The 16,657-nt window shown below is 30.8% G+C and overlaps 1 protein-coding gene across 5 annotated transcripts in view; it reads right to left on the reverse strand.

Moving 5' to 3' along the window:
* Nucleotides 1-16,657, reverse strand: part of LOC129988848 (zinc finger homeobox protein 3-like) — a 415,162-nt gene that overhangs the window by 164,426 nt on the left and 234,079 nt on the right. The window contains exon 1 of one of the 5 annotated variants that reach the window (XM_056097124.1): nt 11,378-11,574. The exons of the other annotated variants lie outside the window; for them this stretch is intronic. The gene's annotated coding sequence lies outside the window, so the exon portion shown is untranslated. Of the gene's footprint in view, nt 1-11,377; nt 11,575-16,657 lie in introns of those variants that run through there. 5 annotated transcript variants of the gene reach the window in all.

A 16,657-nucleotide genomic window follows, 5' to 3' on the forward strand; every position in this document is an offset into this window, starting at 1 on the left:
AAAATTTAAATCAACATTATGGTTGCCAGTTAATTTTATTTATACATATATGCTTCAAGATTTAAATTATAAATTGATTTGTAAAAAAGCCACGGCAGCAAAACTGTATATTGTACACAAATTTTAAAAAATAATAATTTTGAACCGTACATTAAAATTTATTCTGTTTCTGATGAGAGTTCCACCCCCCCCCCCTCCTCTTTTCGATTTTTAAACAGTCACTCTGAGCTCTTCAATGTACCCAACTCTTAAAAATAAACATTATGTTCCATCCCATTCGAGTTTATTTCTAATTCTTAAAATACCAATCTAGTTTTAAGAAGTCTTTTACAAGAAAATCCAAACCATCACCACTATAATTCATCTCGCATCCATTATTACACTGCAGCTTTCCAATCCAGACAATATCATTGTATTTATCTTTCCAAATCCAAAACCATACTTCAGATTCGAATTCGACAATGAAAAAGAAGCGATTCTGAGAATTTTTGATTTCGAAGACATCGATTATAAAACGTTCCTTATTTCCATACAAAATACAATAATAAAAAAATGTATATATAAAAAGAATCCTACACACATGACTAAATACATGTTAAGCTCTGCACTATATTAGTAACTCGGTTTCTACCAAACATCTGGCACTTTGGAATGATTTCCAAGAAGACCTTACCGGCTTTCCGATTTGACTCTGCTAACAATTATTCTTTTTTTGCTTTCACTAAAGACATTGATGGATGGCAAGAGTAGATATATAAAGAAGAAAAAAAAGCCCCGCCATCAAAGATGATCAATAATTAAATAACCATGAAAACGGCAAATGTCATGGAAGAAAAGCAAATGTTTCAGGTATCCGTCAAAAAAGTATAAACAATTCGGACAGTCAGCAAAAGTTATTTGCAAATGCAGCTGCCTTTTTTTTTTTCCCTGCTTTAATATGTTATTTAGGAGAGTGGTATTCAATTTATTAATAAAAAAAGAAACCGATTCCTTGAATTTTGTTCGGTACTAGTGCATTACTTGGCGATTTTGGTCATTTAATACGGCGAGCAAAAAATGGTTAGCAATTGTTAGGTAAAGAAAATTACTTGAGCATCTCTCCTAAGACTCAAGCACTCAAAAACTTGTAATTCTTGGGAGAAAAAAAAAATACTTATTTTACTTTAAAAATTAAAGGGTTCCATTTCTTTAATTTAGTTTTGGGGTGACATTAAAAATATCTAAAACAGTGCCATCTTTTATTATCATTTAATCAAAATTGTCTTACCAATTAAAAAAAATGTCCAATTTTTATTGATGAGAAATCTGAATCGGAAAAAATTAATTACTAAAATGGGAATCTGCGCGAATATAATAAACTAGAAAAAAAGCAACTGCAATTATCGAGTTGAGAATAAGATGTCATTTTCTATTGTTTATAACGATATAACGAAATCTCAAAAGTGTCTTTAATTCAACTTTCGAAGAATGAAATTATTTTCTGATCTATTTGCTTTCAGTTTATTTGTCCTTTCTTTTATTTAATACACCACAATTTTGCGGCATGATTTCAGCATGTGACACAATTTTAACTTTCATTTTCTACGCTAGTTGAGGCCAAGTAATTAAATATATTTACATAAAAAATCGCATCAAAATAAAGGGTATGGTTTTGCCAATTCGATGAAAGCTATTTTTCAGAGAATTTAGAATGGTGTGTATCACAACAATAACAAGATTAAAAACCACTGTGGCAACGTTATATTTACATATATTTTTAATAACAATAATAATAATTAAATAAATAAATTCACTAAAATAAAAAAGATTCAAATTTACAAACACATTTATCAAAATGAAATCAGCAAAAACAAGTTATGAATTAATTAAAATATGAAAACGATTCCGCTGAACGTTCAAACCAGATTAATTGACTAAAGGCAATAAAAATCGTCTGGAAAGTTCATCCCAAACATAAATCAGCAGGTGAATTTAGAAGATAAGTTCCCGTAAACATTCAAGCGGTTACACTGCTTGCCAAAGCATCTTTTCAATAACACAGAGAAAACAGAGCATTCGGAACGATATACAAATTAGGCTTATCCAGTGATCCAAAATAAAGCATTGATGTTTATTTCGTTTTATTGCGATTTTACTTCAATTACAAAAAAGTGATTAAATAAATCAACTGTTGAAAGAAAATCCATTAATTCTTTTATGCTAATACAGTACCCTTCTAACACTTTTTCATTGGTATGTGAAACAATTTAATTAGGAATGACAGAAAAAAAAAACCGAACTCATTCGGGCTTAAAATTACTGTAATGGTTTGGATTTTTTTTACGGCCACGATCCATTAAGTTGCTACAATTTCAACTTCCAGTATAGTCAAGTTAAAAAGATCACGTTACAACTGTTTAAATAGGAATGTAAACGATACGTAACGAAAGTAAATACTGTTTTAATAAATTTTATAGGCTTTAATAAGACGAACTTAATTTAATTTGTAAATCGTAACGCCCATTGTTGCATATTTATGAATGATTCTTGTAATTTGGAACAGATGGTGACACCTGAAGCAGCCGGCACCCTTTCCTTTCAAATTTCTACAATCACTACTACAGTGGGAGAATATCTTATCTTCTACAATCTCTACCACAGTGGGAGAATATCTGATCTTCTACAATCTCTACTACAGTGGGAGAATATCTGATCTTCTACAATCTCTACTACAGTGGGAGAATATCTGATCTTCTACAATCTCTACTACAGTGGGAGAATATCTGATCTTCTACAATCTCTACTACAGTGGGAGAATATCTGATCTTCTACAATTTCTACTACAGTGGGAGAATATCTGATCTTCTACAATCTCTACTACAGTGGGAGAATATCTGATCTGAATCAAGCCGAATCATGTTTTAATTTAGTTATATTACTATCTCGTTTAAAAACAACGCTACGGCTATTTTGGGACGAACGTCGTAATTTTGAAACAACGGTCAAATGATGAGGACGACACCTGATCTGGCACCCTCCTCTCCAAAGTTCCACACCACACCAACAGAGGAATCGAGTTTTGAAGATGCAATTAAGACTACGCCACAAGACCATTGTCGGCCTTTAATCCACAAAGCTTATTTGCTATTTTGATTAGTTGGAAATTAGTTTGTTTCCATTGCATTCGACGACTGTCGTAAGTTAATTTATTATTTTTTATTATTATAAAGATATCATTTTGTTAAAGAGTTACATATAAATAACATTACACTTTTTTTTTTTTTTTTTTAATTGACGTTGTTTCTAACAAGGGCTTTTTAAAAAATCTAAATTTAAAAGATCAAAAAGATGCATGGCTGATGGATTTTTACTAAATAATAAAGATAAATAAACTGAAATTGTTTAGAAAGAATATAAATTTGAAAATTCACAGGAAATGCATCTATCGTTGAGGTAATTTTAATATCTACAATTTTATAAATGCTTTAATTGTACACAATTCGTCTAATCGCATCGATTAAGGGATATTTGTGACGATATTATTAATTACATCATACGAGCCTTCTTCAAAAGATAAAGAGATATTAACTCAATGATCATTTTAGCATACAAATACTATATACTGATGAAAAAAGAACGAGGATATTTTTTATAGTAGTTTGAATAACAAAAGAGAATTAATGCATTTTCAATTTTATTTATTTTTTCATCCGTTTTAAAATGACAGAAGAAAGAATAAAATGAGATTAATACAAGTAAGGTAACGTTCGAAGCTCAGTGAACCCCTTTATAAACATCTGCTACGTCACAAAAATGCAAACCACCTGCTTTGCATACAATAACATTTCGATATCTAGATTAAACAATTGACTACAAAGAAACCTGAATCTGTCCGAAAAATCTGCCAGAGCCACTAGTTAAAGGACGGAAGTTTAAGAGCAATAATAATCCAATGACTTCCCTTGTATGTAGATGCACACAAAATGTCCACAGCCTTTTCAAGAAGGCATTAAAATAAATCGTGTACCAGCTCACCCCAATTTCAAAGTCAATCATCACGAATCCGGCCGGTCAAAAACATACTTCGCACTCATTTGAACCCGACACAAACAAAAAATCGTTCCATTTTAGATTATTCTGCACAAGAATGCCGAAATTACCCTCAAACCACCTAGCTCGTTTCCTTAAATATCTCGAGATATATGAACGATAAAAAAGAAATAATAATATATAACACGAACAACGAATACTAACGAAATCACCATTACTACATACATAACCGTCCGTAGTTAGCATACAAATTTTTTGAAGGGTAACGCTTCGCTGCTCGAAAATGATAGCCGGCAACAACACACAGAAATGTGTTGAGACAGGGAGGAGGTGAGTGACTTTTACCTCCCCCAACACCATTATTGCGCGCTACGAAAGCGCATCTTTATCACTGTTGCAGAACTAAACCTTTTTTAGTTGTTCGTTTTTTATTTATATATAAAAGAAAGAGCGCGCTTAAAGCGTTGTCAATCGGTTCCGCTGTGCGAGATTCAACGAGAATCGTGAGTCTCTCGCGAAAAAAAGGTAGATCACGTGGCGATAGTGGCTCCATCTTGCGGTACATACTTATTTTTATTATTGTTGTTTTTGTTGTCCCGCCCGTTTCGGTTTGCCATGGAACGATCATATCTACGCCTCATCTAAGAAATATAGATCTACCACATAATGCACGTGATTACGATCTATTTCAAAGTCTATGATATTATGTGTGAAAGTGTAAAATATTAATGATGTTTGAAACAGAATAAAAAAAAGGAAACATAAACTTATAAATTTAAAAAAAAAGTCCTCTATGTTATTTATACATTATAGTTATGGAATATAAAACTAACAGTCAAGTTCCTTCAAAATAAAGAAAATATGAATTTTTAATATTGTCAGGATGTAAATGATTATATTGTTAAGATGTTATTTAATTAAAATTTTTATAGCCTACATTTTTTTAAAAAAATTACGGAAAAAAATTTAAAAAACTTTTTTTAATGCACTCTATATGCATTTTATTCATATCGGCACCATATTTAAGTAATTAAATAGATTGCATTTCTTTTCGGGTTTTTTTTTTTTTTTTGCTAATATCTTTATTGTCAATAAATTATATTTTCTTTGAAAATGCAATAAAATATTTTGTAGGTAAATTATTTGCAAATTATATCGATATTAAATTCCAGTGAAATATAATTCCATTATTTGGTTTGAAGAATTTACACAGAAAGTCTATTTTAATAATACTTTTGCTGCTATAGAAGTCGCTGGTCCAAACATAATACTTCAAAATTTCAAATTCTACTGTAACTACCTGTTACATCACAATTTTATCATATGTAAGCACAATGCGGCTTTCCAAAACTTTTGACATTTCATTGTTGAATTCACTTGTTGATGACAGTGCTCGCGTAACTTAACAAAAGCTGCATCTGTCCACCTACTCAAGGATCTATTATCCTGATGCAAACCATATTTGTCCCTTCTTAGACACACGTACCATTCAAATCGCGGTTTCAGCCCATTAAACACGTTCTTATAGAGATTTTTACCAGATATCAAGATTAAATGCTGTATTTCATCATTATTTAGGTATTTGCTAGTTCATCGACCTTCGTTAACTGACGACTGATTTGTCCTGATTATGTAATTATCGTTTTTCGGATATTATAGCTTTAAGTTTCTTTTTTTCTTTCATTATTTTTGAATCAAATTACGCACGTGTATACAGATTTATTTGTAAAAAAAGTTATCGGAAAAAATCAAGATCGCCGTGGCAAAATGATCTTAACTTCATCAGAAGTGTTGAATCGAAGGTTTTCATTACTGGAACTTGAAGATAAAATAAACTAAAATAAAATTAAAAAACAAATTATGCTGAGATAGCGAAAGCACTTAAGAGCAGTTATCAGTCGCGCGTTGATTCAAGAAAGGGTATTTAACAAACATTTCACACCGGAATAACTTGGTAGATAGTTTCGTTGGAACAGCAGAATAAGGTATCTGTCTTGCTACAGTAAGCAAATACAATTAGTCGAAAAAGTCATTATGCAATTAAAAGCAAGCCTACTATCTTCTATAATAAGCCGATTTACTTGAGATATTAATGATTAGATACATGAGCTGTGAATAGTAATTTCATACTTTATTTCCACTAGTATAAGGACTTTAAAATATAGATCGCTCTTAGTTGATTTTCAATAAATAAAATTATGAAATATACATATATCGGAGGATCTATAAGTTAAAAAGTAAAACTATTATCTAAAATTTACAATATAAAAATATAACTACCAAAGAAAGAAAATTAAAAAAGAAGTTTCAATCTATGAACTGAGCATCAAATAATAAGCCATCATTGAAATAATTGTATAAGTTGTTTTGGACAGATGTAGAGACAAGTTACAATGATTCCCGGATTTATGTAGCTACAACTTGGGTTCCTGAATTTATACCGCAATCCTGATTCTAATTATTTAATCATTTGTATCAGTTATCAAAAGCATCTTCTCCCCAATCTTTGAATCTTACTCAAATGAATTATATATATTATTTACTAAGCTTCCGAAATTTTTTAAAACAACCTCATGATAAAGAAAAATATTACTTGACTTAGAAAATGAGAATACTTCAAAAGAGTTCGATGAGCCTCCAAAAAAAATTCAACTAATATAAAATCAAGTACTGCTTCTAGGAATTATCAAAATACATTTAATGATTGTTTCTACGTACAAATTCAATAAATGACAAGCTAAAATGAATTCAAACCAATAAATATTTATACAGAGATTTGGATTCGATTTTGACTGGTCAGTTATTGAATTTATAAATAGAATAACACATTTTTGATACATCATATATCGATGTATTAAAGAAATCCATGTCAAAGTACTCTGAATAAATATTTTCCCTAAATTTAATGAGGAAATACTTTTATAATGAAATGTTCAATTTCGTCTAATCTAATATTCAGAAATATCGAGATTTATCTTTTCGACACTTGACCAGTACAAAACCCAATGTTACCTCAATAATGTACCACGAATTGGCAAGACATCTGAAAGTCTTCCCAGCTGGGTGCCACATGAGTAATGACAACGTTAATGCTTTTTCTGGCTATACATTATCAGAAAAAGTCAGACATAATCTATTTTAATTCCTGGAAAACTTGAATTAAAAAAAAAAAAGAGTCCTCTTTAGGCAGAACAGCAGAAGGCGTACACCAGAAGGCAAATGATCAGAAGGCTCGGACGCCGCACAGTTAACCACTTCGGAATTTCGTCCGCAGTCAAGTGAGGCCGGCATCTCTCTAATTGCCCAGGTTTGGACGTTGAAGGGGTTTTCTGGGTGTATTTTACTGAGGAAAGTGCCGGAACGGACTTCTTTAATGACACTTATGAAGTTTATTGGCTCGTAAAATATTGGCCTGCCCGCGATTAAAATGCTCGCCTACTGAATAAATTTCGAAATAAATAGAGAAATATCAAAGAACGATATCGTAAATTCAGCCCAAGGTATTATGCTCGGCGGACGACCGATTAAAAAGTGATTTATGCTGGAATTATGCGTTTTTTTTTTTCGGGGAAAAGGGGTTTGGGCATGGCTTGAGCAACACAAAGCTGCTATACATACACATCCGAAAACTTCAGGGATTCTAGTCCAGAGGAAGATATCAATGTGTCATAAGATTTAATTCCTTAAAGAATGATTGCCTTCGGTGAGTTTATATTACATAAGAATGCATTGTTAATGTGAGAGGGTCAATACATTATTTGGGCTCTATTTACCAGCGGAGTTCAGATTGGTACGAACAAAATATTAGGATTCTAAGTTTAATCAGATTTTAAAGCAATTTAGCATTTTGACTACAAAAAATGCAAATTTTACAGGGAAAGAATTTTTTTATTTTTAAGACACAAAAAGGAATGAATTTAAATTAAGGAAGGAATGATTTAATTATACAAAATGGGAACAATCAAGGAACTAATTTCACAATCCAAATTGTGAAACACTTTTTGAGCATTGACTTTCTATACACAAAATGTCCTTAAAAATTTTATAAAATTTTAAAATACATGAAAAGTAAGGAATTAACAAAACGAATTAGATTGGTGTATTAATTATATTTGCTTTGAATTGTTTCTTGCATTTATAAATTAAATAAAAAATTTGTTAATTTTTCAGAATCACTTTCGATCTACGACTTCACCAGATTATTATATCAATCCAGGGGAAATTGCAGGACAAAAAAGTATTTTTTGTTGTTAACTTTAGAAATTCAATTTTAAAATTTACTAATTTTTCAGAATTACTCTTAATTTCACGAGAAGAAAAATTAAATTGCTGATATGATTTTCTCAATTGAAATTTAGTAACGACGTTATCCAAAAAAAAGTTTTAAATCCCTATAGAAGCATGTTGGCACTCGCACAAAAATTCCATATACAAGCGGAGAAAACAAATTAGTGACCCAGTCTTATTAATGATAAGACATAGATTATATGATGAATGGTAGGTTAATGAATAAACCGTTACTTCCACAGAAGAAATATTTGATATAAAATTAATAAAGAAAAAAAAGGAATTAACATTCTATTCCCTTCCCAATATTTTTCAAATTCTATTTATTATATATGATATTAACTGGCAAATATTCCAAAGTCCATGCGAAACTTTATGAATATCCATAACATATAAATCTAAAAGATACACCATAAATAAGAAAGCAAACGTCAAAAACACTAAAGCAAAGCAAAAAGTCCCTTCTTTTAACTATCAATTCTTCACCAATTCTGATTTTTTATAAGCAAAGGAACCAGATTAATTTTCAATCGGCCCACCAACCTTCCACAATTAATTTTTCCCCCTCACTTCACTCCGAGATGAGTTAGTCATGACCTGTTCTCTAAATTTTCCCAGACACCTCCAATTGTAGTCACGAGTTCTCGCTACCACCCTCTAACCATTCAACGAAGAAAAGGAGAACTGGACGATAAATCTTTTTGTAATCCGGTTCCACCGAATGTTTTCCAGAGCGACTATAATCAAGTTTAATTGGACTTACAGCAATTTCGGTATTACTGTATACCCTGGAAAGATGTTGCATAAAAATAGATAAAACAAACAATAAAAAAATACTCATTATTCGATTTAATTATGCGTTACAGGGGCTCCTTAAATCCGTAAGGCCTTCGGCGAAGTTTGCAGGAAAAGCTGTTCGAAATATCACCTATCATGGACAGGCATTGACATTCGCAAATCGAGATCGTGCGATTTTTATAACCCACCTAACGTGTGGGGTTTATTGGTGCATTGACATAAGCATTAGCATGTGCATTCGAAATTCAGTAAGACATGTTTTATGGGTTGAAAGATCGCGATGAATCAACCTGGAAGGCATATCAAGCGATGCCATCGGTAATTTATCAAAACAATGGAATTTATTCAGAAAAGGTAACGTTGAGTGAAGACTATATAAAAACAATGCGTACTTCTAATTGAGTTATAAGGGACTGCATATGTTTATTTAATATTTCTTTTGATATCAATTTAATCATGCAGATTACACAACTTACAGGAAAATAAGATATTAATTAAGTAATTGTCTGTCACGGAATATTTATTGTTAGATTTATATTGGGGGAAGAATTATTACATTTAATTTCCTAAAATTCATATTATGCAAAAAAACTTGATTAACAAAGAATTACCTATTGCAATTTGTACTTAATTAATTCTACACTAGTAAAAATTAAGACTTACTGTATAAACGGTAAAATAAATCTACCATTATCAGTAAAATGATTCATATCCAATAAAAGATTAAAAAGAAAAAAATATATATATAATAAAAAAATTGATGCCACGAGATATGATTCAATGTACAACTACTATATTTAGAATAAAATGCTTTCACTTTGTCAAGTGTTGAGAGGATGAATCAGAACCATATCAGTCAAAATTCAGAAACAGGCCTTCTAGCTGATAAAATTGTCAACAACTTAAGCAAAAATTTTTTTAAAAAATTCCTATAGTATGCAATAATTTCAATTCCTATAATATTTCTTCAAAATTAACAAAATAAAATAATTCCATTAAAAACTGCTGCATCGACTGAAGATCCTTATCGAATTTCATATTCAATTAATAGAAAAAATTTCCGTTCTCAAGCAGTAATAATAACGTCTGTCACTGATTCATTGTATCAAAGTAAAAGGAGTTTACCTTGACACGTTGTATCAATTTAGACATTTTAGTTGAAAGAACTGTGGAAACTTAAATAAAATGAATGGGAAAAATACCTTACTTGAAATTCCATTAAAATCTAATAAAATAATTTCAACAAATCGGTAATGTCCGTCTATTGTATTAACTGATGATTTCATAGAGAGTTCAAAAGAAATTTTTCGAAGACTGATGTCTTCTTTCATTGCATTTTTCAAGCTGGATTCTGCATTCAATTAAAATTTACTACTACGTACTTCAGGTATAAAAAACCTTTTTTAAAAAAAATAAAGGATGTTAATATAAACAAGAGTTTATTGTAAGATATCGAGAGCCAAGACCTCAAATATATCGGGGGGGGGGGAAATCAGGAGAAAAGCAATATAATTTATTTTTAAAAAACAAATCCATGAATTTTTTAACTTAAAAAATTCAGTTTATATGCATAAATGATTAAATAAGTAAATGCTTCTTACAAACTGCATTCTGTTATATTTCAAAAATCATAAAATCGAACAAAAAAGTAGCTTTTCATATCAGTTGAAAAGGCAGATGATTTTCAGTTTGCGTTCAAGTAGTTAGTTTTCAACTCTTAGTTGAATTTAGAATTTCACCAGCACAGTTTTATAACTGAATGGCAACAGAACCAAAAGCGTAGATAAAATTTGATCGAAATCATAAGTTCTGTTTTAAAAGAAATGTGATTCTCCGATTTTAAAAGCATCACATTATGCAGAATTTTATCGTCAGCTAATATACATATAAAATGTTACGATCAATTAAGAAAATTTTTTAATTCAATTTTTCAAAAATTTTCTATTTTAAATATTTAATAAAATTTTGCTTTAGCTAGAATGCAAGTTTTCGATACAAAACAGTGATAAAAAAAATTCGAATGCATTTTATAAGCTCCACTAAAAAAATTAATATAGATTCCAAACACAACAAAGTATTAAGGGCTGAAAAAAAAAATAACTCGCATCACAACAAATCGGACGATTCATTACTCCCGTTGAGCCGTTGCCACTTAAGTCCACAAATGCCTGACCAAACACAAACGGAAACCAAAACACTCGGGTAAAGCGCGCGGCGGGAAAAAAATAGAACACGCCAGACACAGAGTAAAAACTGGACTTACCCTTTTCGATAGGGAAGTAACAATCCTGCAGCCGATATAAGGAGAAAAATCACTCCCGTAGCTCCGCAGCATCACTCACGGAAGATGGGGAGAGTAAGCTGGGGTAGTGGAAGGGAGGGGTAGAAGAAAAAAACAGAACGGTTTGGTAGCAGACGATTTCTAAAAATTCCGTCGCTCGCTTCGCCTATGCGTGTCCGTTAGCGACGAGGACGGAATGTTGTTTTACCTTCGGACGGATTTCGCCGACGTGAATGGCGAGAAGGGGGAGGAAATGCAGAATCCCGCCAACAGGGGGCGTCCCGTCGCCTGCCAATCATGAGCTGTCAATTGCTCCGCCTTATTCGCGGCTTTTATTTTTTTATTTTTGTGTTCGGTTGAGTGACAGGAGCTCGCGATAGATGGCGCTCGTTCATTGAAGATGAGATAAAATTTTGACGTATAAGATTTAGATAACAGTTTTTTTTTGTTTTTTTTTAAAGCTTAAAAAGTGACATTTAGCGGAATGCTTCAGTAAGGCTGGCTAATGCTAAACTAATATTTTTGATGCATTGTTTGAAATGCAAAGCAAATTGAAAATGGACTTTTTTTTTTACTTATGTATTTTTATAGTTCTACAAGCATTTTATAATTACATTTTTATACACAAATATATATATACATAAATTTTATAAAATAAATACTTCCATTGCAATCAAAAACGTTCTTAAATACAAAACATAATTTTTAATTATTCTACTGGAAATACAAACTAGACTAAAATTCAATGAGCACAGCAAGCGTTAGTGTTTAAATGCTACTATTAGTCAACTGCTCAAAACTTCCAACTAACATTCAAACGATTCTTTTATAAAAATAATTTCTATCCATTTAACATATTTTATGCAAAAGACATAACCGCCAGAAAGAAACTTTTCATCCCCTCCCCATTCTGCTAGTAACAAACAGATCAAAGATATAATTAAATATACCTTTATTATATGCGAAATTCTTTAATATTTTCTGTTGAAAAGCAATATGTGAAGAGTTTCTTGATATAAAGAGAACCAGTTTAAATATTCACATATAAACTTATTAAGAACTATTATTGGTAGTATCTAATAGCACAAAATTAACAAAAAATTATTTTCAACAGCTTTTTTTTTCTTTTATTATAACGTACTCAAATAAGCATGATTTTTTTAAATAAAAAAGGCGTCATTTTTTTAATAAGTAATGCATAAATTATTCAAATCCAGTCTTCCTCCTCCACCCCTCTGTTTATCCATATAAGACTTCATATAAAAATAATTAGCACCCCTTTAGCAATACTTTAGCACCCCCACTCTCTACTTGCATCCAATATCTCGGTACAACCTAGGGAAGAAGTATCTCAAGCAGTCATACACTTGCAACGTGATTGACGACACACGTGCCAACTTCTCTTGATTTATAATCCGTTATCTAACTAAAATGTGTAATCAAACAACTACAATAATTTAATTACCGGCTAAAAACAATGTCCCATCCAACGACTTTCACAACAATAACCACCTTGTCGTTCTCAAATCATGCACCATAACGCATCCCGAGGACAGCCTGAGGCAGCACATAATAGCCTCTACATCCGGCTTTACACAGATGCTCGAGAGATTTGTCATCGATAGCATTTAAAACCCTGGAGCATTACTCGCGATTTCGGCTTCTGTCCTCAGATTCATCTTTCTGGGTCAAGCAACAACAGCTTCATGTACTCGATCACCCTTAAATACCTTCTAATAACTCGCCAAATTACACCCCCGTTGTAAACTTTACCTTTTGTCTCACGGGTATGGATGATATTGTATTACATTTTTGGCTCGCCAAATCACATCGCCTTGTTCGCAGCAGACAAAAGGACTTGTAAGAAAAAAATTGGGAGATGGTTATCAACGGCGGCGCAGCAGAGATAAAAATTATGACTTACTTCTTGTGGCTTAAAAGGTTCAACATTTAGTTTCGCCAAGATTTTTTTTTTTTTTTTTTTTTTTTTTTTGGTTGCTTTTGTCGGCAGGTAATGATTTCGAAGTATTATAGCTGAATTTGTTCGTTGCTCTCATTCTCGAAAATATGCGGTAGAGTATTGAAAATTCAGCAACTACTACCAGAATTACTTTTTTTTTGTTGTTGTTTGAATTAAGGAATAAATTATTTAGCAATCATTTTCTTTTACAATGTAAAATTCACAGTAGGATAATGATCTCTGTGAAATGGGATGGAATTAAAATAATACTGGGAAAAAATGACTTTTTTTTTTCTACTGCTCATTCTCGAGGAAGAAAAACAAGTTAATTGAATGCTACAATGTCGCCGTGTTTTGTTGTAGTGTCATGCGAAATCTTATCAGCTAATTTTGATTTCTTTTTACTCAAAATCAACAAGCAGGGAAATAATTTCGCGTGATTAAAATTCACGAGGAAATAGATTTGTAAAAAAAAAAAAAAATGTCGATTCTCGTGGATTATCTCTTGTGTATCATGGATACAAGATTATTTTCTCCAATTTGTTTTCAAGTAGACATAACATAAATTAGTTCACCAATACAGAGCTATTAAATACCAACATAAGCAAAAAATTTATTTTAATAAATCCTCAGGAATAATAAAATAAAAAAATCGAAATTGAATAACTTAAAAAGATAATAAGCTTCCTGCAACAGAATATACTAGCCGTAAGCAGTTTAGGCAGTAAAAATTATCACGGAATTTCATTTTATGTTAATTTTTCAACAAAAGTAACTGATTCGAACAAAATAGTTTTCAATATTTAAGATCTTTGAAATAAAAATCATTGGAAAAAAAATTCTTCGCCAAATTTTAAATTAATCAAATGATTATATTATTATTATTACTACGCAGCTCATTTTTATCTTTTAATTTGTATGTAAATAGTAAATATATATATATATATATGTAAAATAATTATATATTATATTATATATATATATATATATATATATATATATATATAATTTTATGAAGATATATATAATTATTAAATTAAAATAATTATATATATCTATATATAATTTGTATCTGCTTATTAAGTTATATGTAGATAGAAAACATATATATATAATTGCTATTTACATACAAATTAAAAGATAAAAATGAGCTCAGTAGTAATAATAACCATTTGACTAATTAATTTAAAATTCGGTTAAAACGTTTCGCAACGATTAGGTTAGGTTAACATCAAAGGTTAATAGAATTTTTTAAATATTAAATGTATCGAACATAATTAATAAAGAATGAGCTAATTATGAAATTTATATACATACATATAAAAATAAACAATTGTAAAGAAAAAAAATGATTTATAAATAAATTGCTCATTAACATCTTTAAAATATAAGTTGATCAATTGATTAAAGTTGCATATTGGACTACTACTAATGATGATGAGAAAGTTAATTCTGTTAATAAAATATTTTTCTGCTCATATTTTCTCTCTCTCTTTATTATTGTGAAAGGTATTTGGATATTTTGGTCGTGCAAAAATAATCTAAATATTTGAGAAAAGCCACGCATATTGAAAATTAAAAATAAATTCCAAAGTATGCATGATATTCAAAGTGATGATCCATCACATACACGCGTGAGAACGCTTCGAATTTCGCATTTGCCAATCTTCCGAATGAAGCCAGCATATCACATTACCATAGCTTTTTTAATACAGACAACACAACATCTAACGATAAAAAATATAATAAAAGAAAATTAACCTCAACTTACTGCATCAATTCAAATAGACAATGAAATATAATACACAAAAAACATAAAAAAAAATGTCATTTACATTCAAGAGATAGGTATATATTTCCGCATTTTTACGCTAAAGTCGACACCGGAGTGACATGCAAAGTGCTTTGTCACTTAGGAATAAAAGAAAACTGTGAATATATATTTATAAAAAAATAAGGCATAAAATCAAAGAACGCCATGACACCCACTACAACAATAGTGGAAAGAATGGGGAAAAAATACACGGTGACGTCATCAATGCACTTTATGGAAAAGCTATACGGTGGTTGTGACATGAAATTGCGGTTAAATGTAAATAGGTACCGTCGCTTTTAATTGTTGTCAGTAGTGGCAACAACGGCTGTTACGACACCCGCGTTACCTGGTAACTGGAAAGTTTTCACCAGAATCAATTGCCGCGTTTTGTAATTGCAGGCTGACGCCGAAACAAGCACTAATTACGGAAACGAAGATGTAGTTACAACTGAATTACGAACACCCCAGATAGTGAACTGTTCGGCTTACGAACAAATAAACGTAGCTCAAACTACGATAAAACATTATTCGAAAGTTATATTAGTAATGATAATGAAAGAGTATTGATATTTTACTAATTCGTTGATTTTCTTTGGTTTGGTTACAGGGTATAGATTTGACTATTCTGCACTATACAGTCATAAGGTGGTGGCCCGAAGTTTCATGGGACTTTCTTAGGACCATCTTCGAGATTTTTAAACACTTGTATTAAGAAAATGCCGATGTGAAATGTTTAATTTTTATCGACGTTTAATTATTGCTTTATTCTGATATTTATATTCAAGCTTTAGAGTTGAGACAAAATTTGGCAGAGGCCGCAGATGAAAAAGTTTAACAATTCATCATTGCACAGTTAAAAGTGATTATAAATACCCTTTGACAAGTACAGCAGAAAACTACTTAGTGCATATGTCGCAGCCTTATGGATCTAAAACTTATTCGTACGCTACCAGAGACAGAAAATAATAAAATTTGAACAACATTTCACTTCCCCACTATCACCACCTTAATCTGTTAATTCACTTTTTCATACAGGTGTAATGCATATATTTGCATCACGTTTTTATCTACGGTTGATCTGCTCAGTGTTGAATTTCTTGTAATAAATTCAACAGTTGCATATTTTTTTTCAAACTTCTCGACATATGGTTTTATTTAACCTCTTAATTAATGACATACCCCATCTGTGACATTTATTACAATCCACGAAGACCGTAAAAGACATCTGTGATACGCAAAAAAATTTTTATACCTTAAATTACCATTTTTAATTCAATTGCAGTTTTCAATAAAAAGTCTGTGATTTTATGCATGCAAAAAAAAAAAAAGTTAAAGTATTAAATAATTAATAATAATATAAAAATTAAATGAGTAATATTGAGGTTCAAAGTGATCGCTTTTCCACAAATTTTTTTGATGAAAAACATAAAACATCACTTTCCAAAAGACTTTCAATGTCCGTGAATTTATGTTTAGCTGTAACCGG

The sequence above is a fragment of the Argiope bruennichi genome, chromosome 10, assembly GCF_947563725.1.
Source record: "Argiope bruennichi chromosome 10, qqArgBrue1.1, whole genome shotgun sequence".
In the NCBI taxonomy this organism is placed as follows: Eukaryota; Metazoa; Arthropoda; class Arachnida; order Araneae; family Araneidae; genus Argiope; species Argiope bruennichi.